This window comes from Apus apus, chromosome 11, assembly GCF_020740795.1.
Source record: "Apus apus isolate bApuApu2 chromosome 11, bApuApu2.pri.cur, whole genome shotgun sequence".
Taxonomy (NCBI): domain Eukaryota; kingdom Metazoa; phylum Chordata; class Aves; order Apodiformes; family Apodidae; genus Apus; species Apus apus.
This window is the reverse complement of record NC_067292.1, coordinates 13,378,087-13,403,404: the sequence shown is the minus strand read 5'-3', so window position 1 is coordinate 13,403,404 and position 25,318 is coordinate 13,378,087. Positions and strand designations below refer to the sequence as shown.

The following is a 25,318-nucleotide window of genomic DNA, read 5'->3' as shown; positions in this document are numbered from 1 at the left end:
ACAAACAGAAATTCTACCTGCACTGGCATCCACAAGAAGGAAGGAGAGGACAGAAGCTAAAAATATGGTTAACCCAGTTTAAAAGTAAAATACTGTACATGGAGAGGAACTAAGTGCCCTGGTTAGCATGTTCCAACTTTGTATTTTCACTCAAATAAGAAAAAAGTTAACAGGACCTCAGCCCTGAGTACCCAGCAGAGAATCATTCCTCTCCCCCTGCCATCCTCTGGTTAGGAGACCACTTAGTTTCTAGACTGTGTGAGCTTTTATTAGACAAAACAGTTAGGGCTTGAAAATTACAACTATTTGGCACTTCTCCATCTCAAAAACAAAGACAACAGTCAAACAACAGGAAGAAATACAAAAAAAAAATTGTCTTCATCCTTTTTAGATTTTCACTTGCTATAGACTAAGTTACAAGAATATTGATTTGTACTTTCTTCCACGTCTTTTCTTGTTGTGTGTAAATGGACAGGCAAGGGAAATCCCATTTCTTCCCCCTTTGCTTGCAAAAATAGTGACAAATTAATGAAATCAAACTTCCTTTCAAGATTACCACCTACTTTAGTTCAACTTCATAGAGCTTCCTGTGAACTATCAACCACTTTATTGGCATAGTATCATGAAGGCTTTAAACTGCCATAAGACAACATTACCACTGAAAGAAGCACTTGGTCCTCCCTCTTTCTAGCCACAAACTGTATTTTCTTCCCTTTTTTTGTACCAAGTATTTGCAAGGCTAGATGGTGAACCTGATAAGTCTAACTAGATCAAAACTAAGTCAGTCTTATTTTGCCAGGTTATTTAAGCCCATTTGTACCCTTTTGGTGGCCATTCTTGTGCCATCATAAGGACATGAAGGAATACCAGAATGTGCTGCTGAGGTCAGGACAAGTTGGGAACACTTACTGGAAGAGTGGAGTTGGCTTAAACTGCCTTAAAGTGATAGCTAAACCACAGCCCCTGACACAGATGTAGCCACACCATCGTTAACCCAAGAAATTATTTTATTCTAAATTATAGCAAGGGTGACCTCCTCACACAGAAATTTAAGTTGTGATCGTTATTTTCTAAAAGTGACTGAGCAACTTTTTCAATAATCTTCACTGGAAAATACTTTCAACACCTGACGCACAACTGCACACATGCTTTAGGCCACTTCTGGTGCCAGAGAACCTGGAATGCTCTGTGACAAGTAATAACAACTACACTTACTTCCAGGGACCCCCTCTGCAGTTGCCAGGAAGATTCTCTTAGTAGACTGAACAATGATATAGCACACTGAGGAAACATGATTAGTCCAAGGTGTTAGTTGGACAGCTGTAGATTGTGAAATCATTTGTGGGACACTACACTAGGGACTTCTTTTATTTCCATGGTATGGAATAGTAGGAATTGTCTAATGAGAGCAGAAGAGCCAAGTGGGATTTGATATTTTGCTTAATGAGGTGTGCAGAAAATTGCTAATGGATTTATCTGCATAAACTTCTAGCATACATATTCCCACACACATTCACTTGAAAACTCAATTGCTAATGATGAATTTCATTTGTTCCCACCTCAGAATTAAGAATATTTAATGAATTGTAAATTATCACATTCATAACTTAGACCTTGTCTATATTGAGGCTGGATGGGAGAAAAGAGACAGCTCCTTGTTACAGCTATTCCTAAGCAGTTAGTGTGGCAAACACAGCATGTATGTGAGCACTTAAAGATGAGCCTTGCAACAGCACAAACCCTGCTGGGTAACCCAGGTGTACATTTCCAAGGGGAGATGAATTCTGCATAGGCTTAAAGCACCTTTAATGGATAACACTTTTTCCTCCAGGAATACATACAAGTTTAAGCAGAGTGGGGCACTGACAAACACTTACTAAATATGGTAAAGAACAGATAACTGATTCGTTACTACCAAGAAGGGTCCATTCTATTGCCAATTCACTGCATTTTCCACAGAACAGAGAAAAAACAAGGAATAAGTACCTTCCTCAGCAAAGGAAATGCATGCAATTCATGGAGTAGCATTACATGAATTTTCCTTCTGGAGTTAAAAATGGATGCGGAATATAGCAAGAGGTCAGACCAGCTGTATAAGCACAAGCCTGTACTTGGAATGGTGGGAAATTTGACATGTTTGTCTCAAGTCTCCCAACTCTCTTGCGAGTGGCAATTAATAATGCATTTGTTTCCAAACCATAGCCAGTTCTCTTGCATTCTATAATTTTTCCTACCATCCCAGTCAGTAAGCATCTCTCACATCTCTTTCCACACATACCAAGTACTTCCAAAACACAATTTACCTCTTAATTATTGGATTACTATTTGCATAAAATTAAATATCTTAATACAGATTACTTCATCTCGTGTTGCCAAGATGTTTGCCATTAATCAAAATACTGGGTTTTGAAACTGTTTCTATGGTTAAAGATGTTGTGAAATAAGCAGTTCAGATGTAGGCAAGCTTAGAAAACTTACTTTAGGGATTAATCTGGCCCACTGTTAATTGGTTAAATCCTAATATGCCTTTGGTGAAAACCACTTTTTGGTTTTAATGATGTTCAGAAAGCATATCTACTACACAATAATAAGCAACATATATCTTTGGATTTTGTTGAACCATATGACCTTTCAAAGGTGAAGGGAAGGAAGAGGAACAGAAAGAGGGAAACAAGGAAACAAGTGCAGTAGTGAGCTGGTAGGGGCTTCAGGCAAGTATGCCACACTACTTGCCTTGCTCCTGCCTCTGGATACCCTTGTGCAGCTAAACTGTAAAGACAAATATGAGAGAAAAGATAGGTAGAAAACAGACACTAACATACCTAGAGCCTCTTGAAACAATACATACAGCTTAAAGTTTCAGAAAAAAAGCATTTTGGACCTGCTGAACTGTTCAATAAAACTTCAAATATTCGTATTCATTCGCAACATATCATCCCCAAATCTCTTTTGGAATCTCGTGTTACCTGTGTTTTATATTTTGCCTCTTCTTCCCTAGGAATTTGTCACATTTACTGAAGTTTATTGAATAGTTTAAGGAAGATACCCCAGAAATACATTATGATAAATAACCATATTGAATGTAGTAACAGATGACAACATTTGTACCTGGGACTTATTTCCTAAAAATCCTAGACCAGTAGTATTTCCATGATTCAGTACCATTTAATATTTTGTTTACATTTAGCTTGTATAATCGAGCATGCCAAAGAAAATTTCAGATAACTACTCAGACAATAAGAGCAGATTTAAATGGTGATATTCTGCAACCAGAAAAAACCTCTCAGCTGACAATAAGCACTTCTTTCCTATTACCTATTCAGGTAGCTGAAATAACAAGACCATCTGGCTACTCGCAGAAAAGGTTACAGTCATCACCTCTGTTGCCCCAGCCTTTGCAGGGAAGAACAGAGAGTTGATATTCCAAATACGACAGGTTTGAGGGGCTGAACAGTTGCAGTCTTTCTACAACACATAGGCAGGGGACAGCATATTTCTGTCTTTGACCAGTATGTTTCAGGATTGGAGTTACTTGAATGCCCTTCATCAATGAAAATACTCCATAATAAAGAAGGGCATACATTTCAACTGAAGTGTGTATTCAGAGTGACTCTACAGACACCATTATTTTGAAGGCATAAGGCACCTTCAAAGTTGGAGTCACTTGAAGACAAGAGATTCTTATTTTTACAGAACAAGTGGGTATATTCATGCTGTACTTTCAATATAAAATGGCACCTAAATTCCAGCCAAAATTCACCTCTGTGTTTGCCTTTTAGCAAGCTTCAAGTAACTAGGAAAATAAGGTAAGAGTATATATCCCCCTACCATAGTGTCAATCACACCACAGGTTGCAGTACAGGAACATAAGAACACTGTGCCTTGTACTGTCACCATCACCAACTGAATTAGATACCCTTTTCGCAACATCACATGTTTGAAATTGAAGAGGCAGTCTTGGATCATTCCTGCAGCTGCTTTAATATTGTCTGTCATCAGGGCTGATATATATGATCCATGCCAACCTATAGACATTCCACAGGCAGTATATGTAGGAGAGTGGGTCAGGGAGTACAGCAAGTTTTAGTTTATTCCCATCTTGAGCACAAAGGGAAAGTATATGGAGTCAAGGTAATGCCTGTCTGAAGGACTAGCTAGGCACTCTCCTGTTTGCTGCTAGAATTAACATGGATGTTTATAAGATGGTAAGGAAAACTGGCTACATTTATAAGCCACCTTGGCAAGAGTTTACAGCTCTATCTGTAAAACAAACTCATGTGCTCAAAGAAGTTTAAGTTATAGCCTGCCAATGCCAACTGAGTCCAGTCACACAGACAGGAATACTTAGACTTTCTTCTGTGCTTTCTGTCAGCCACTGTATAATACTAGCACATGAAAAGACTTGATGTTTGGCATGATCAGGCTTTGAATCAAATTTCCATTTGCAGGTAGGGAGCACTCCAAACATGAACTCTTCTGATGCTTCTCAAATCTTTCTCCTCCCCCAGCTGCATGCAATAAGCTACAGGCAACAATTCAGAGTAATTCATTGATTCCCTTGCTCTGCCTTAATTTACATCACTAAATATTTTTTAAAATAAAACAAGAAAGTAGTTCAAACCCATGTGAAGAAAACTGTTGATTTGTACTAGATTAATTAACTCCAGGAAAAGTCTTTTGGAAATAAGTTCTAGTATATCAGGTTTCAGTGCAAAACAACATAAAGGAATTGAACCTGCAAGGGTTCTCATTTTTAGCCAAAACCAAATCTGAATTAGATTACACTAGTGACAAAACTACTAGTGTTTAGATGTATACATAACTTGACTCCTTAGCGAGAGATGATTTTGCCTCACTGACATTTCCATGCACATCCACAGCAGAATCCTAGAGATGTGCTACTTTCTGTAATGGTTAAGACCAAATATCTGACCCAGATATTGACATAACACTGGGGCATGGTAGGGGACATGAGAGGCTAAGTATAGCAAACTTATTGGAAATGTTTATTAAATTTCTACATTGGCCTGATGTGTCACACTAGGTTATGTCATTCAGATTTCATTGTATCACATCATGCCTGTCAAATTATAGTGGTACCTGACTGGCAAAACATAATCTAGTATAAAATTTGATTGTATTTTATCTATTTGGGGGTTTTGAAAAGCACAGCAGATTATATGTCCTTTAAAGTATCCTAACTTTTGCCACAGGCTTGTCAACCTGCTGCTCAACTGAAAAATAATATTCACAAATGAATGCCACATGTCATAAATGTGCAATAAATTGAGGCAAGTCAAAATTATTAAGTCCAAATAACAGATGAGCTGGCTAGCTATAAGAGTTACTGAGTATCAAATTATGATTGAAATAACATACTTTATGTTGTCAGCTTTACAACTCAAGTATTAAAGCATATGGGACAGGCATAACAGGCTTCCTCTTAAGCCACACGGCATAACCACTAAAGCCATAGCGTCACACAGCCAGAAAGAGACTGAAATGAAACTGGAATTTTCATTATTGCTCTTCAGCTGTGATTTTCTCAGGTGTGGGCCAGTCCCAGAGTAGTTTGAACCCTGGAAACACAAACTGAATGCAGCCCTTCCCATTTCTGTTATTCATGTTCTTTGTTTGAAAAGAGAAAGGGATTGCTTGTTCAAGTCTCACACACAGACTTGTACACACATTTTGTCTATCACTAACCCCAGAGCTCTCATTTAAATCAAGTTCATCACTGGAATCTAAGAAACAAGGTTAACATATTCCAAAAATCATGCACATCGTAGTGCGAAGTGCTGCTGTCTCTTAACATCAGTAAACTATTAAAAACATCTTAAAAGCACTAGAAGATAAAGCATTTTCCTTATAGGAGAAGACTTGTTACCCAACATGTTATTAAAACAATTAGATTAGCTCTCGTTCTCATATAGGCCCAAAATGTTTAAAATGAAATAGCAATGTAATCTAGTCACATCCTGTATTTCTTCACTACAGGTGTTTCATTCATTTTCATAAATGGACACTTTTCTGTATTTTGCTTCATTTGTAGCTGTTATGCCATTACATAAGACAAAACACATGCTTCCAAAATTACCTAATTGTCACTGAGAAATAAGGCTCTTTTGTTTAGAAATGGCCTTGCAATGACATTGCCACATCTCCATTGCAAAACAGGAAAACACAGAACAGGCTTACTCATGAGGTGAAAATAAATGCTTGAGAAAAAAAATTAAGTGGCAAGTGTCATCCAATTTGGCAGCCAAAATATTTTTCACCTTTTCTAGCAGACTGTCCTTGTCACAACATGATGAAGAAAGTGAAAGATATCCCTTTTTCTGTCTTTAGCTATCTTGTTGCTAGAAATATTTTCCCCACTGTTTCTAGCACTAAATAGCATTTCACATTACAGGTAGAGCAAATGAAGAAACCTACTTTAAGAACTAAATATCACTCAACAGGAGTATAAGTGCCTGGTTCTTATAAAGAAAAAACAATTTCTAACCATCCAGACTAAACTACAGGTAATCTTATTTCCAAATTAAGCCTCTTCCTACCTACAAATTCCTCATTAAACACTGATGCATAGCATTTGTTCTTTCCTCTTAGACATCTATTTAATTTATAAGTAATACTTCAAATGCCTTAATTTAACACAGCACCTACCTCTGCACTACAAAAGGCTTTTATTTGTCATGATTTCTAACGCACATTTTTTATTCTGTTTTGAACCATCCATCCACTCTTGACTTTTTCCTCTCAGGCTTTGATATAATGGAATCATTTCCCCAGGCAGCAATCAGTGTTGATAAAAGAGTTCAAAACTCCGTTCACAAATAGTAGCATATTCATGTGTAGGAGCACTAGTACTCATTTCCACTGTGTAACAGGACAAACACAGACATACTGCTTCTGCTCGAACTGCATTCATATAGCAAGAAAGGCACACATTGGATTTCTAAAATGGTAAAGATTTTCAGCTTTTAGGGGCTTCTTTCACTTCTGGGTGTGCAACTAACAGCAAAACATCCTCTTCAATCACAGAAGTACACATTGATATTGACTGCTGAAAAACCTTCTGCTCTGCAACGGGCTAATCTTAGCAAAGGGCCAAGCTCCAGCCACCCACTCATTCCCTCAGCACAATGGGGTGAGGAAATGAAATTAAAATTAATGAAAACTACTAATTAAGTTAATAGATTCAGGTGGCAAGAAGCAAAGGCAAATATTCAGATTCCACTTTTCCTTCCAGGTCTCCCAAGCCTTCACCTTGACTTTTCCACCCCCAGGTCTGAGCAGCACAGGGTGGGATGGGGCCACAGGTAGCACAGCCTTTCATCCATGCTGATGCTTCCCTCTCACATTTTTTCCACTGCTCCAAGCACAGGCCCTACCCTCCACTTGTGGTTCCTGTCAGGAAATACCCATCTGCTCTGGTGCAGCATCCTCCATGGGTCTCAGAGAAGACCTCCACACCTGTAGTGCTTCTGTTTTTTTCCCCTCATCTTCCCCCCCCCCCCCCCACCTTATCCCTTTGTCCACCATTTTCTGCCCTCTTAAATAAGCTTCCACAGAGGCACCACCAGCATCCCTGATGACCACAGCTGTGCCCTACAATGGGTTCCTTGCAGAACAAACTCAAACCAGCAGAGGCTGGCAGGGGCAGCCCCAGCCCCACCTCACAGCATCCCCTGCAGCCCCTCCAGAGCACAGGCAGCCAGGACCATTCCTGCAGGGCAGGGGTGACCTTCAGCATCACTTTGTTACAAGCCATCACCTCCCAGTTAAATGTATTATCACCAGGACACCAACCACAATTCTTAAGACACTACACAGAATCACTGCTACTTTTAAAAACAAAAAACAAGCCAACACACCCCAACAAAAAAGCAAAATCTGCGCTTTTCTTAGTCTCAGTACTATTAATTAATTGTGCAAAGAACTTTGTGCATCTGTGTTCTGTATTGCAGCACCATTTAAAATACACTATAAGCCAATGTGTCTTATCTACTTCCTTCCAAGTTAACAGGTGAAAACAGCAATACATTAAAGAATTTTGCTGTTTCTTCAAGGAACTTGCAGGATGGACATGATGGAAAGCAGACTACTACTCAGATTACAAAACAGTTAAAATAAACAGATAGGTCAGAACCTTGAAGAGCCACAAAAGCCTGCCTGACCCTCACCACAATCCCCCCATACACCTGAACCATTCTGGAAAATGTATTGCAAATATAATATAGAAAGACTTCCAGAGACAAAATTAAATCACCCCAGGGAAGAGCAGCAGATCAGACAGGCTGCCTGGCTCTGGAACATGCTCTTGCCATTTTCAGTGCCCATTTGGTAGGTAACACCGTGTCCTGGTGAGATCAGAAACCCGCTGCACCACAGGCAGAGTCCCAGGGTAAAGGAAGGCTTAGAGTAGCACAAGGACAGCTTGCACAAGAGAGGGATCTGAGCCACACAGATACCTTTGGTTTCACACTGAACCTGTCACTCTTTTTTTTCTTTGTCCCTGTCACTTTTACTTGGGTACATTTCCATTTGTATTAGTGATTGGAGACTTAAACACTACTGGTATTGACAAGTAATAGCAACTGGTTTTTAATTAGAGTCTTGCACTATGAACATGCCTAGATTAACATATCCTTGCAGAGGAACACATTTCTGCTGACTTCTTTAGACCTGTAAATAGCAGCAAAACAGTTCTGTCCAATAAACCATTGAATTTCTCCATGTTCTTACTAACAGCAAACTGTATCAAGTCTTGCCATCCACTTCACCAAGAAGATACAAGTATTAGGCAAGATTGTGAGGGGATGGATGTCTGTTCTCTGCTCTGCTTTCCTTTTATTTCATTTTTAATTTAAGAAAAAAAAATTCAAATTAAGTACAAATTATGTAGAACCAGCAAAATTCAAGAGAGCTACTAATGCAAACATAAGCTGAGCCTCAGTGGTCCTGAGTATTAGGTTAATCCTGTCTATGTGCCTCCCTGCAGAAACATTTCACATTCTGGCCGGTTTGGGAGATGAGGTCAACAATTCTAAGAGTCAAGTAAATGCCAGTGGAACCTTTCACAGGCACGTCAGACTGGAACACACACCATCAGCAATCACACTTTATAAACCTCGCTCAATTACAGGATTTCCAGCACAGGATGAAAACATGCCTGCCCTAAATAAATGCATTTAGGCTTCCTCATTTCTGACTGGTGAAAGACTGATGTCAAGCATCCATTATTGATCTCCTCAGGAAAGAAAGCCTAAAACAAAGCAGCTCTGAAGATACTAATGCAACAGAGCTGTGCTGACTTGCCACCCAGTATCTTCACTTTAGAAAAAGTTCATGTTTTAGGAGTACAGAAAGGTGTATCCAAAAGGCAGTTTTAATTGAATAGCAACTACTATTACTTTTTAACATAGGTACCATTATCAGGCTAACAGTCATTGAAAGATAAATGCCTTACACCAAATACCACACAATTAATATTAAGTCTTCCCCCCCCCCGCGCCACCATTGGATATAAATATGCAGCATATCTTCCTATATACAGGAAGCCAAAACATTCAATACCAATAAGCTATATGCAGAACTTCATCACACTTGAAAAACTGCTGGAGTCAGAGACAGAAAATCTTAACTGTTAAAAATAACCCCAAACACTTCTTAAACTTTTTGTACTTGCATAACATCCCCATTCTTCTCACTATAAGCTCTTTCCCCAGACCACAGCAATTTTCAAGCTACACTATGAAAGCATTCAGGACATTTCTGAAAAAAGAAAAGTAAGGTTTCTTCAACTCAGTATACAGGAATAGTGATTGATGTGAGATAACATAGGCATGCACCCCTTCTGCAGCCTCCTGGGACATAAGAACTGTAGTTCACAAAAAGACTATGCACAGCATGAGACATTAAAGCATCTCCAACAAACCATTAATACAGTTTTCTTACCAATCTGTATAGAAAATTGTATAAATGTTATTATACCACACTTACCTGGAATCCTCTTCTCTGTGCCCCTCCGGCTTTTACAAAGTTTTGCTTGTGTTAAATAAAAGGTGTTTCTTGCCTCAGAAGACACCATATATTAGGAAAAAAACCCCAACAAAACACTTTCTAAATCCCCAGAGAAATTACACAAAGCAACCCAAGATTTTTCTAGACCACACTGATGAAGAACTTGCTAGCACATTACCCTACAACCTCCTGCAGCCACCTCACTTTTAAACTGCTGATTAACCTTCCTGATGGGCTTCACCTGCAAATTGTAAGAACAAATACACAACACTTCTGGACCAGATCCTTCTGGTGCTTTGGGTGTGTTCATCAGGCATTTCCTTAACAAGCTGCAGGTTGGGTTTTGGAGACAGGGTCCACATAAACTTTGTTCACCTGAGCTATGGGATTCAAACCAGCAGATTCTCTTTTTTTTCCTCTTTTGGAAGAGGTAAACTTTATTGTTACAGATGGGATATTTCAGTGTTGCACTTAATAATGATTTCTGACAAATATATATTTTACAAGGAAACTTAACTACCTCTGTGCTTGTAAAATTCAGTAAGTAAGGCTAAGGTCAACAGATTTTTTGAGTATGTCAGCAAAAGAGAGCAGAAAATTAAATTACTACTTATGCACAAGTAGCATAAACAGGACACTGGCAACCTTTCAACTGAATCCCAAAAGACTGTACTTTCCTGTACCTACTACAATATTTTTCATGGCAAATTTTCTCTAAAATTGTATATTGTGTTTACCACATAGTTAGGTAATTAAGAAGTATTTTTAACTAGTGAAACTGTTTTTTTTAACTCCTGAAAGAAAAACAAAGGGAAAAAATACATTCTACCAAGGAAGGTATAATCTAGACATACTAGCTATTAAATGAGCCATATTTTGAATAGAATATTTTTTCAGCAGCACAAAAGGAGTAATACTTAGTGAGACAGTCATATCAGAGAATAACTATGAAAAAATGTTGTTATATATTTTTAAAATGAGGTAATTAGAACATATAGTCAATATAGTGCCTGAAAGCCTGCTGGTGCCTATCAACAAAATCACACACCTTTACCTGAGAACAGGGAGATTTTACATTTATCATTTAAAAGTTGGGGAAGAAATATCTCATTTCTGAAAACCTTTCTACCTCTGATTAGATTAGATACCATCTGTATATTAAAGATGACCATTTCAAAGAATCAGTCTCTGGCACTGGAGGATCACTAAAAAGTTCTCAATATTCAGTATCTGAGGGCTTGATGTATGTTACTGTAGGGACGAGGTGAGTGGTTTTCCTCTCTTATTCAGAGCTAGGGAGGTCTGGTTTGACCCTCAGTGGCTGAGACAACACTTCCGTTTGTACTGCTATGATAGCAGCTCCCAGCTCTACTTCATGAACTCAAGGAGTCACCCAAGGAGTGGCCCTGGTAGCTGAAGCAGCTGCCATGACCATCCTTGCCAATGGTACTTCCAGGGCTTGCAGGTGTCCCTTGGCTTCCTTTAGTCCCCTAAGCCGGGCAACTCTGAACCGAGCTCTTATTCTGGGCACCAAAATGTAGAATGTGCAGATATACATTGTCTGGAAAACTTGGCTCATGGCTGAAGCACAAATTTTATTGAAGACAGAAGTGCCTACAAGGGAGCCAAGCTATTCTTGCATGTAAAGTGTGTTTTGAGAAGAACAGGACTGTGCATGCAACCAAAAGTGTCTTTGCCTTTATCAGCCCATAATGCTGGTTCAAACCTCTTAGATTTTCAAACAATATTGGTCCATTTTCCAATATTGCCCACAAGGCTAGGAGGGCATCTCTTAAACACCTTCTTCCAATCCATTTATAAAATTCTCCTTCGTTGTCACAGGATTGAGAATCTTGACAATACTGAGACTGGCTATTGCCTACCCACAAATGTGAAAAGTGACCGTGGGAATGATCATGTGCAGATATAAACACCCCATCTGTGTGTGCATACTTGACATTATGCTCATGCAAATCAGGTTCAAAACAGATACACCCTTTTGAAAGCACAGGGGAAAAAATCCAAATAGAAAAACTGAGATAATGTGGAAATACAAACTTGTATTTGGAAGCAAATTAAAGCATTTTGAGTTATACTGGCAAATAAAGGAGAATATGAGCCCAATAAATCTGAAGAATCAAAATGCAAAACTTAGAATCACAGAATAGTTGAATATGCTGGGTTGGAAGGGACCCATCAGGATCATAGAGTGCAATTCCTGTCCCTGTGTAGGGCACCCCAAGAATCACACCATGTGTCTGAGAACTTCATTCAGCTTTCACATACTCTACCAAAAACGCCCATAGAAGTAAACTTAAAAGTGGCCATAATTACTAATCTAAACTAATGGTAGTTAGTAACTTGTTGGGTATTGATAAACCCAGTTAAGAGTAGCATTACAGTACTCCAGAATCACTTTTCTCTTGTGAATTTAGGTATTCTGTAGGCTAGTGAAATGTTAGGGATGTTAAAATCATCTGCTTCCTACCACCTGCCCTGCAGAAAAAGAACTAAAAGAGCATATTAAAGACTGTGCTTTCAAATTTCAGCCATAAACGAAAATTTACACACAATGAAGTTTAGTATTCTTATATGTAGGCCTTTCTTGCATTAAGGATAGGAAGGAGCTGGTCCAGCTAAGTATCTGTAATTTGCCATAGAAATGATGGAATCAAGCAAACTCATGTATCATGGTTAAAACACAAGAAGAAACCAGAAATATGTTTCCATTTAAGATGCCTCTGGCACTTGGAACTAGTGCAGCAGAGCTACTCTTGCATTTGTGGCAATATGCTGCTAAGAGCTTCCCTGGCATGGGCAGGTCTTTGTGGAATATTAACATGTCCAAAATATATTTTACTAATGTAAAGGTGTCAATAATTCTCTAAGCCTGGGTAATTCCTCCCTGGAAATCTAAGCATTGATTAAGTGTCAACAAGTCTGAAGGATGAAAGCAATTACTGCCTTTGCTTTCCAACAAATACCAAAGCAGAAGCTGTGCAGGAATGTTTGTTGTATTGCTTGTCTGTTACAGTGCTGAATATTTCAAAAGGTTTTCTGGATATGAAATAGATCAGTTTGAAAGCAAAAGGGATACGCAACAATGTCCTGGTTACAAAAAGCCCCTCACTGAAAATCCTCCTCTGCCATATTTATTTTTCTATTTACAGTTCTGCAGCAGGCCATGAGGAAACACTAAAAGGTTTTCCCTTCTGGGAGCCACTGACAAGTCCCAGCCAAAAGAATTACCAGAGATTATCAAAGGAAGCCTCTGGATTAGTAAAGAAACAGGACAACCTGCTCTTTAGTACAAAGGTAAATTTATTCTCTGTAAAGTTCCTATCACAGAAAGGACCAGTTCAGAATCACACCTTGTATCACCCATGTTGATACAACTTATTTCTTATTTCCAGTCTTTTAGGAAGACAGCTCTACAGCTGCTCTTTTCCTCATTTTTTATCAGAATTTGTTTCTCACAGCCAGTCTTTTTCTTTCAACTGCTTTAGCTCCTTGTACTGAAGAGAAATCTATAAATTCCATTTCAGACAAAATCTGTTTCCAGCCATTATCTTCCAGCACTATTCTCACATTCTCTTCCTACAAACACAAAAATCTTCTCTGACCCTCCGCTCCCCCCCCCTTTCTCTTTTTCCCCCAATAAATAAATAAATAACCAAGCCGCCAGCTTCCTTCGTGTCCCTTCTTTGGTCACTGGTAACCAGGGAAACCAGAATCTATGGTAACTCAGGGATGAAAAATCACACACTCAGTATTCCTTAAGCTCCAAACTATAAAGTCATCATTCCTTTCTTTTCTAAGTGATGAAGTGACAACAGAAACTGTGGCAGCAAATCCCCATCTTTACTCATTCAGTCTTATGAACTATGTAAATCTGTATTTTCTGTATGCTTCTCTTCTGCTTTTCTAAGCACTCTACTATTTCTACAGCTGTTTCATGTTCAGTTCAGGTTGTTATAAATGAGACCTGAGTACTCCCATCTAAGGTCTAATTGCAAATTTTCATTTTTTTGTTTTAGTTTGTTGCTTTTCTTTTTTAAATGTCTGACATTATTTCAATTCACAGATGCTTTTTTTGACTTGAGGTGAAAACACCTTCCCCAGACTCCATCTGTTTTTTTCCTGAGCTTCCAAGCAATCAACGTCCAGTATCTTAGTTGAGACTTACGTCTCCAGAGTGAGTCTATGTGGAGTCTCTGATGTCTAATTAGAGATTAGTTTTGTTATCTTCCCTGAGTAAGGATATAAAGATGGTTCTCTCTCTAATATCTAACATTCATTTCTGTGAAATGTGAAGGTACCTAACCTCTAAGACTGCCAAATTTCATCTTTCAGTCAAAAGTTCAAGACAATTTCTTCCAGCAGGTTGAAGAATGAGATCCCCCTCATCTATCTGGTGCTTCTTAGCTTCTGATAATTCTGCCTCAGTTTCCGTCTTTGCAAAATAGGACTAAAAATGCTTACCATCTAGGTGAGAAACTTTGGTGCTCTTTTATTATTTGATTTGCTGTTCAACACCACAAATATGAAAGGAGTCTTAATACTTGCCAGACAAAGCAGCAAACGTTAAATTTCACTGCAATAGATCCCTCTTGAAATCTACATGGGTTCAGTGGGGTAGCTATTGTCTTAGTGACTACTCAAGAAAACTACTAAGAAAATAATCAGTTAAGCTAAAAATCTAATTCTTACTTTGGTACCTCCCCCTCCTATTAACCATAATGGGACAGTCAATATCCAAGCATCCCAGAGTCACTGTGTGATATATTTTCCTTACACAGAACCCACAGAAGACAGTTATAAAGTGAGCTGCTGCTCTGCTTGAGACACTAAGCATCTGATTTCAGAAGTTCTGAGCTCCTAGAAAATTCACTTGAAGCCACTGCCATCATGTAAGAAAACCCCCAAAATACCAAACTTCCCGAGTTAACATATTTGATAACCCAGAACTGAAGGAACTAAAATCAGAAATGCCTTTGCATAACTTGAGCTTCCTCAGTTCCAACCAAAGGCACAGGAGCTTCAGCAAAAGATTGTCTTCTCAAGGTTTTGCAACAGGTCACACATTTCTTTCTTTTTTCTCTTACTTAGCTTCCTATGTACAAACATCCTAAACTAAGTGATCTCTTCCTATCTAGATCATAGTATGTCTCCAACAGTCTTGAGAAAACAATCAGGAAAAAGCAGACTATGCCTAATAACAAGCAGAAGTTCAAGAACTGAAAAAAATTTAGTTCCAGATTTTTAACCATTTTTAGGAAAACAGATGTGGCATGTCAAGCAGATAAGGCAAGGTGCACTTGTTCATCCTCTCTATAAATCTCATATATATAAGAAATAATACTAATTCTTAAATAATGACAGCAAACAGATTTTAGACTGCAGAATAAGTAAAATCTCTGACATACAAGAATGGATATTGCCAACTTCATCTGATTCAGAAGGCAAAAAAAATAGACTGAAGCCATGCAAGACATCAGCAACCGTTGATAACTTAGATAACTGATAGTTTAAAAAATTATGAAAGTATTACCCTTGTTACTGACCTAGGCAAGGCATTCCAATAGTTTAAGAAACATGAATAACCCTATTATTTATCCCCTCTTCCTCCCTCCTCTTTTGTTGGACTTTCCTAGAATTTATTCAGATAAATGAAACTGGTTGCCTAGACACAGGCAACATTAAAACTGACAGTCACATTATAGAAACAGTCACATACTCAGAAACTAGCTCAGGAACCACTAGTTGTGGCAGTAGTAAACAATGCATAGGCTGAGGGACACAAATTCACAGTGAGTGAAGATTTGTCCCTTTGAAAAGCTCAAGCACAGAATCAAAGCACCGTTTCAGCTCTCAAAATATTACTTTAGTAGTACCGAAATACTCAGATCTCTGTTGAGAAAAGCTATTAAACACAGATTCCCTTTGGAGAATGGGAGATACTTAAAGCAAAAATGTAAATGTCAATAATTGCAGTTCAGTGTTTATGTTGTGAGTATATACCAGGAGGTGAATATACAAATACACGTGTTTTAAAAAACATTGTTCTTTTTAGTGAAAGTATCTGAAGTTACTTTACCAGTTTCAGGATAGATTTAAAAAGAAATAAATACACAAAATCTTTCTGTGTCATAGATTTGTAAAGACACTACTCCACATTGTTTTCCCAGCTATCCACATGAATTAGATTATTTCCTGGCATCCACAAGTAGAAGGAAACTAATTTTTAACATCAACAAGTAATTCAGAAATACTGGATGTTATACTTTGCACAGTTCATAAATGTTAGCAGTTTTCAATATTTTAGAGCAAGACTTAATAGAGCTATGAAAGGGTTATGATGCCACCTTTTCATTATTTTTATGATCAAGTTTTACTCTGTTGTAATGTACATTGCAGAATTTATTTCATATTCCACTTACAAAAGAGCACATTATAGCAAAGGCAGCAGTCTACCTTACTAATCCTTTATTTGGTGATTGAAAGTACAGGTGCCTAGGAAGGACTATTCAAAAATTAGCCTTCAATATATGCCTTTACCAACATATACCTTCAGACATATCTAGTTAAAAAGATCATTGTGGTGAGAGAGGAGAGAGAAAACACATTTGCGTTTCCTGCATCTGAAGTAAAAAAGCTTGTTACCACCACAAATAAAGGCCTATTATTGTCTGTCCTGCTACCAGAAGCCTAGGACAAAAGCTCCAACCATCCCAAGATCCACATTTAGACTCAAAATTCAGGAATAAGTTTACTTTTCAGGACCAGGATTTTGTGTCCAGTCTGTTTCAGAGACTAGACTAGATGCAAATTTGGATTCCTCATGAAACAGTGGTACTTATTCAAGGGCTATTGGTCTTAGCCTGTTTGCCTGCTGCACTTGAACTATTTCTGTACAAAAGGTTAAGCATCAAGCCATAGTTAATATTGAAATGAATACTACAGAAGAAGCCTGGACACAAGGACATTCAGTGCACCACAAAGTGCAATTCATACATCAGATCCAAAGGAAGAATTCTGAGCGCGCACAAAGATGTAGCAAAATAATAGTGTACTAGGTCTATGTGCTGTGGTTTGCACATAGTTAGTAAAACTGGTTGACCTGCCCACCCCCACCTTCAACCCATTCCCGAAAAAAGGCCAAACCAGTCTTTTCAAAACCACCTTATGCAAATGAGATTCTCTTTCAGGGGAAAAAAAACACTGACACGTAAGGAGGGAGCACACCATAAAATACATACTGTGTTGTTAAGATACTTCAAGATACTGAAGTATTCAGTAGCATGTGCAGCATTTCAGTCGGAAAAGAAAAGCCTTTTATTTCCAGTGACTTCATCAAAATCTGTATCTGCCTTAATGGGAATAGCTCTTTAGAATAGCTGCTACCTGTAAAGAACTGGCACATGATGAATATAGATGGAAAAAATGCATCATCTCATTCAACATCACACAGACAGTAGAACAAGTTCTCCTACACACTTAGAAGAGCAGTAGCAGAGCACTGATCCACTGCATACAATTTACCTCCTCATGGAATATAACTTATTTCCAATTGCTAGAATACTAAGAAAAATCAGGTCCAATATCTGTCCCACTGACCTACTTCCCATTTAACATGAACGCACTTTTAAAATAGTGGGCAAAAGTCTTAGGTTGCATTAGATGTTAATATTACAAGGAATAATACCTATTTCTTCCATGTGTCTATCTTCAGTTTGATTCAAGAAATTAATGATACACCTAAAAACAGCCTGTCCATAAAGACAATTTTGTGCAACTAGCTAACTGGGAAGCATGCCAAAATCTGTTTTGAACAAACTTTCTTGAGACTGAGGAAAATACTATTTTTACACCCCTTCTGTGTTTCAGTCATGATTTATATGGGGTCCTAGGTTGAAAATTTCCCCCAAATCTGAGTGATATTCAGTGCTGTATTCTTGTGCATACATTTACATTAAGGAATAACTTTAAAGAGTTTAGAAAATTAAATTTATATGAACTGAAATTCATGTCAACTAATATTCTGCACTTACTTTGCCATTGTTAAATGTATTTCTTTTGAATAAAGGTTCTCTTCTTTGGAACTCATTTCTCTTCCTGCTTGATACTGGCAAAGTTACAAAGCTGCAAGGACAGAACATTTTTTTAAGAAAACAATAAAAGCAGAATTATTTAATATGCAAGATCATTCACAAAAGTCCTGGAATTGAACACAAAAGATAAGCTTCATTTTCATTCTGAGATAATCACCTTCCACAACAATCCATTAAGAACCACTTCTTCCACATGGATTAATGACAGTATAAGTGTAAAAACTGTGATTAAGCAGGGTGACAATTTAGAGTCTACTAAAAACTGACCTGAGAACAGAAATGAGCTTTAAAAGGACATTGGACACCCTCATAAAATTACGTGTAGTAGACCAGATGAACTCAAAGAAGGGGAAAACTGAATCAAATAGCGCATTAGAGGAACAATACAACCTGCAGCTCATCTTTGGCAACCACGTTTTGTACAGTCCTTGTCCATGTGCTAATCTAAAGGCAAAGTTTCTTCCAAGCTGTGCACTTGCTACATTTTAATTTAGAGGTTTGTTTCTGAATTCCAAGTACTGAGGGTTAATACTAACTTAGCATCCTTTGCCACAACTATGTTTTCAAATTTGAAAAGTATAATAAAATAGCAAGGTGCCTCTATTAAAAAAAGGTGCATTTCCAGTTCCACAGGCAAAATCCAAAAGCTATTTGATGTGTGCAAGTTGTCCATTAGAAATGAAAACTATTCATAAAAGACAGCAAAACAGGGAATATTATCTTGGAGTTCTACAATTAAAGGAAAGTCCACCAGACTGTTTGGTGGTCATTTAATGGATTTTCTTGGTGCTATCTGAATATTTGAGGATAGCAAGAAGATCAGAAGAATGCTTATTCACAAATTGTTTTCTAATTTCAGGATAAGATTTAACAATACTCTTTTGCCTAATGTCTTACAAACCTCACTGATTAAGAAAATCAAGACTTGCTAAAGGAGATCTGATGTCACACTTGCCTTTTTGACAGACAGTTCTGTGACGTGAATAAAATGCAGTCTCCTCTTCTTCAGTTCTAAGAACAGTTCTAAATGCACAGAAAAGGACTCAGCCACAGGCTTTGGCAGTTTGAGTACACTCTGCTTGTCAGCACCACTGGCAAGGTTTAGCAGTGATCAGGAGGTGAGAAGCCAATGTCAGAACTCTCCGAAGCTAATGGAGAGAGAGTCAGACGCTGCTGCACAAAAGGGCACCTCGGTAAGGGTATGATTAATTTTTTTGTTATGAACTATTCAGCATAAAACTAGAAAGGATTGCAGACAATGAATACAGAAAAAGAGTCAGTTCATGAGCTCCTAGACATACAGCTTGGGAAATAAAGGGAAAGACCCATGGCCTCCAAGATCACTCCTTGCTCAGCCAGTCAAGATGACTTATTACACCTGCATCTAGCAGAGGAGCAAAACAGAAAGTAAAATTACTTCATTGATTTTGTTCTAGTGTATGTAAATAACCTCATTGTCAGATCTGCCCTTTCCAAGAGAGAAGGAAAAAAAAGAAAGTTTTGTTCAATTTGCCAGTCAATTTCTTTTTAATCTGATTTTCATATTTTGCTACTTCCCCACTGAGGAATCAGCAAATAGTAGCAAGATTAACAGAAATTCTATTTACTGTGAAATCTATTACATGTATCATTTCAAATAGCTTTTAAACTTCCTTAATACATTTTCCTGTTTCACTCCAATATGGTGATTTAGGAAAATAAATTCTGAAAGATTTCAAGTATTTCTATTTTACACTTCTGCTTGTCAGAACTCTTAATGAAGACAATTTTTCTGAGTATATTTTAAGTAAGCAAAACTGACCCCTTATGCATGTGTCTCAAGTATAAAATGGATATTGGTTTGACAATAAGATATTAAATATAAAATATATATCAAATAGATAGATAAAATATATCAACATTTCAAGGAAGAAAGCACAATCTATAAACCCAGGGATCAGTCTCAAGGCAGTTCATTTTTAAGCCAAAATCAGTCAGTGTTTGTGAATAGCTGGGAATATACATGTGGACACACACTTGAGGGCAGAAGCAATAACCAGCCTGTCAGTCATCTTAATAAGCTTAAACAAATATTGATTTTGTGCATACAGTATAATATGCACATATTTTAAAATGATCATAAAAATGTGATCTACTGCACTTTTCTGACTAAATACAAAATTCCAAAAAATAATCTACATAATTCTAGGAAAATTGTTTGCTTGGCAAATCCATCTGCAAGAGATCTGGAAATAAACCAAGAGTTCCTTGGTGTGACATGGCATATTTGAACTAACAGATCAAACAGAAACACCAGCTACAATTCAAATAGTTACAACTGTCTCATTAGAGACAAGAAAAGCAAATTAGATAAAAATAAAATCTTACTTAGATCATCTTTCTAAACAAGCTGAAAAGTTTAAAAAGTACATTCTCAGGGCTCATGAGACTGACAGACTTACGAGGAAATACATTATTTTACTATTGCCTTCGTGTCTACAGCAATTCAAAGTAGAGTTTATTCTTTCATATGAGTTCCAAAACATTCTTCCCAAAGCATTCCAGGCTCCTCTAATAATAAGATTGTCTTCATATGCTAAATAAACAGCCTAGAAAAAAATTCAGATGGAATCTTGAGCTTCTGAGTGTTATAAATAATTACAACATTCAAGGACTGTGCTAGTTCTGAACTTACAACTTATATATAATTTAAACATTAGACAAGATTTGTATCTCCCATAGAATTGGGTTGGTAGGGACTTTACAAGGTCATCTAGTCCAACTGCAACCAGGTTAGGTTGCTCATCTTGTCCCAAGTTAATCAATGTGCTACTGTTGTTTGCAAAACTTTTTTGTTTTAAAACCAAGTTTAATTTTGTAAATTTTTATTCCAAATAGTGAAATCTGATTTTGCAAACAGTAATACTGAATCAATTGATACTAACACAATCAATGCTTACAATTTGAACAGGTATCTTCAAGATTGGGCTGTAAATATGCTATAAACTTTACCTAAATTAACAAAAAAACATTAACTCGAATTACAGGCTTAAGGCCAACTTCTGTTCTAAATAGAACCCACAATAATCTACCGGCTTCAGAAAAATTAGATGGGTAAATAACATAGAAAGAGAGATATACTTCAAAGTAGACCCAACCAAAAATGAACTACTACATACAAGTATGAATATACTGTCATGTTATTGTAAAATAACCCATTAATCTGTTGGTAAAGCCAGTGAGCACACATCAATACCTCTGAGTTTTTCAGACCACCAACTTTTATAGATGCATTAATTAATTTTATATTTTAGTGCTTGTATTTCAAATGTTTAAGTGCTTCCACAGTGTCAGAGATCAGTTTTTTAAATGGAAGTACAAGAAAAATATACATAGATTAAAAAATATTATAGAAAATAAAATAGAATGGTATATTCTGCAACCCAACAAAACTAAAAACAAGCCATAAAAACTTTACAAAATGCAAAATCTTTCCCATGGAGAAGCAGGATTCAGAAAACAGAATCACAATAACATTCAAAAATATCTAAAAATTCATTACTAAATGCATCATTAAGAGTAGTCTGCATCTCCAGTCCCTACTGCTATGAAAATAAGGACTTTTTCATGCAGCATGTTGGACATATTTTTTCCTTAAATAACATTTTCCATAATGCCTCTCTCCAGGCAAAGCAGTTAATGTCAGTGGATGAACATCGTATTTACAGTCAACAAGCAAGGACTTACTTGGAAGCAGAAGTCTGTCACTTATAGAAATGTAGTACATGAGTATGTGAACAATAAGAAAATTCCTAAATATCCCTAAATGGTAATGAAACTGATAACTCCTGCATGAGATCTAAATTCTTGAACCAAACTAGTGAGGACAAAAACAGCACAAGTCTCTAAACGATGCTCTGAGGTCACTGAACAGGACAAGCATGTGGTCTTCACTTACACTTCAAAATAGTGTTGTCATTTTCTTGGAATGTCTCATACAAGGTGACAATTTCAAGCACAGTAGTCTGAGAATTAAACCCAGGTCAGAAAAACCTGGCCAGTTTATAACATCCCAAAAGCACTCTGTTCTTTATGGGGCAGCAGTTTCAGAGAAATGATACATATAACATTTAATGCCAGTCCTTAGTTTTGCATAAATAAATGTAGCTCTTGGCCACATATAGAAGCCTGTGTTTCCATTGCTGAGACCCGAGTATTTAAAATCGGAGCAAGAAGGTTTTTGGAATATTCTGCAGCCATAATGGCAAACAACTGGAGTTATTGTTAAGATTTGTCCCACCACCAGCCTGAATTTAGCCCAAACAACTATGCACTTCAATGTTTTCTAAAATGTATTTTGTACCTGAGAAAAAAAAAGGTTTCTCACCAATGTTCTAAAGAAAAAGTTAAATAGAAATGATGCAGAATGATGTTCAAGAAATGGAAAGTAAGCACATTAAAGTTCAAGGCCTTTTTCTTCCATTGTCTAGCAAGTACAGTACAAGGAATATTATAACAGATCTCCAGTCTCATGTCTCTCTTTCTCTCCACTAAATTTGCCAACTTTTCAATAGTGTCAACTCAGAGAAATTTATGTGGCAATCAATTTCTTATTCCCTTTCTCCTTTTTATTTTTTTTAATTCTGTTGGAGATGTGCAGCTAAAAACAGAAGCCTGGAAAAGATGAGGAAAGGCACATTAAGTTCTAAGGATCCTCCATATTTTGTACTTGCAAAAAAAGAAAGAAGAAAATGACAATTTAAAAACAAGTGTTTGTAAGTATTTTTTCATAGAAATGAAAAATATTTTAAATTATTGGGAAAAAAATTTAAGTAAATTAGAATTTTTCCAGTTAAAAATAAAAACTGAAGAGCTTTTTTAGACTTTTGACCACTTCTAAACTGTGTGGTTCCTGAAGTCAGAAGCAGCTGTGTTTCTTTAGGCTTCATTATAATACTCTAGATTTCTGATGTAATTATGTTTTAGCGAACAAACTAGGAGTGCAACCTTCTTATACAATAACCCAGTCTGCTTGCTCCTTGCACTGTCAGAGGCAGGAATTTCAGAGAATGCAGTCATAGCAATAAAACTTTCCAGTACAAGCTTCCACAATTATTGCAAGAACTAGAAGGGTTGTCTTTACGCATCAAGAAGAACACAGAAGAACAGTTTAAAACAACACAGAAGTGTCCTTGCAAAAGTTAAAAGAATCCCAACATTAAGAAACCAGAGATATACTCACCTATGAGAGCAAAATGACAAAAGTACATGTAGTTTGTATCTATTATATAATTTGGGTCTTATGCTGCTTACTCTAAATTGCCTTAAACTGTTTGATAGAAACAATTTCAAAAAGTCCATTTAAAGACATTGGAAATTATGTTCAAGACTACAAAAACATCTTGCTGCAAGGCAATCTATGACACATTACACTGACACATAAAAAACAATCCCAATTTTCTGTCCTTGAAACTAGTTTCTTCTTCCAGACACATTATCTGATTAAGCAAAATGAAAAAGCAAAATATTAAAGAACTGCACAATAACATCACTTACCATTTTACAAGTATGAAGGGAGTTCATGTGTTAAATATCATGCACAAAATAAGTACAATTATGTTGAAAGCACATTAGAGTTAGCTCAGCTATATGTTCTTCGATCAGACATGTTATGATTTGATTCCTATGGAGCAGGGGCCCAGATTAAAAGTGTCTCTAAAAAAAATATTCTGTCAAGCAGGGGTGTTATTATGGTAAGCATCACATTGCCTCTGAAAACAGAAGTCTCAGAAACGTGTGAGAATTTCACACTGAAAACCCGAAAGCCCCACGACTAACAGACAGAACAGGTATCTATGTGCAGAAGGTTCTTCCCATGAGAGACTCTTCTATCATTAGAGGAATAGCAGAATAACAGATTTCTACCACACATTATTAAAGTAGCCAAAGTCATTGTTAAATCATACTGGTAATCTTACTGTATAAACCAGAGTATGTTACAGTAACGTTCAGAGGCAGCTATTTCTCCTAAAAGATAGTCTTGAAATTAAAATGCACTGAGACACAATGACAAAATGAGACTTTTTTATTTCCTCTGACAACCTTCAGTTTCTTTAAATATTGTTACTGGTGCTGTTTGTAAGATTCCCTAAATCTCAGTTGAACTGCTGTTACTGATTCTCAAGATCTGAAATACAGGTCTAACAGAGTTTTGGCCAGCTCCTTAAGTGTCTTTTATATATTAAGGACATTGATATATTTGTTTTCTCTTTTGGAGAAGTATAGATAACTATCATTCTCTACATCAGCTTCATGGATTGGTTTATTTCTAAAGATATGTGACAATTTACCTGCAGGACACTTGTTCCTAACTCATTAAGAGCCACCAGTAAACCCTGTGGTGTTTGTTAAAAAGAATCTCCTAAACACAGCAGCAAAAAAAAATTCCCTTCAACAATGGTTCAGCCACCATAAGAGAGCTGCAAGGTCAAAGAACTAGATAACAAATACACTGAATGTAATCTCTATTGTATCTTCTTATTCTGACTGCATCCTGGGGGCACAAGGGTTTGATTCATGCATGTTGTTTAGATTCACTCTGACCCTCTTGCCTAGTTTTTAATAATATGTATTTTGTGGGAGCTCATAAATTCTGAAATTTAGAAGAGAAGATTTCTGGTGAAGTAATGAGCCAAAATATGACAAAACATCAATCAAAGAAGCTTGTGACTTCTGACCCTTTCTGGGCTTGGTTTTATGACTTTCATATCTTTGAAGTTATGAAAAGGAGACAAGATATGACAGGTGCTGTGCTTGGAGAAACCACTTAGTCAATTTAATTCCAGCCACCTGTGAGTAACACCACAGAACTACTTCAGCAAATTTGAAAGTATTCAGCTCCCTAGTTTTCTTTCACAGGAGTAACAAGTCTTGGAGTGTATTCAGCCACCTTTCTTTCCGCCCATTGATGAAGAAAAGGATTTAGTTAAAAACACAACAACATTACTTTTCCACATATCAAACAATACTAGAGAGAGCATTCAGAAGATCAGAAAATCTATAAATGCAATGCAAAATGTGCTTGTCTGAAGCCTCAAAACAGTACTAAGGCTAGTTACTTCTGCATGATGGGTGAACTGAAAGAAAACTAATCTTCACGTACATCACAGGTCAGATCCTCAAGTAGGGCATTTTGGCAGAAC

The 25,318-nt window shown here is 37.1% G+C and overlaps 1 protein-coding gene and 1 long non-coding RNA gene across 2 annotated transcripts in view; one reads left to right on the top strand and one right to left on the bottom strand.

Moving 5' to 3' along the window:
• ZNF423 (zinc finger protein 423) overlaps positions 1-25,318 on the top strand; it is a 920,137-nt gene that overhangs the window by 553,424 nt on the left and 341,395 nt on the right. The gene's annotated exons all lie outside the window — the stretch shown is intronic.
• The window catches only part of LOC127389009 (uncharacterized), a 190,328-nt gene that overhangs the window by 89,037 nt on the left and 75,973 nt on the right, over positions 1-25,318 (bottom strand). The window contains exon 4 of the long non-coding RNA XR_007890538.1: positions 18,078-18,168. This is a non-coding gene — a long non-coding RNA (uncharacterized LOC127389009). The remainder of the gene's footprint in view (positions 1-18,077; positions 18,169-25,318) is intronic.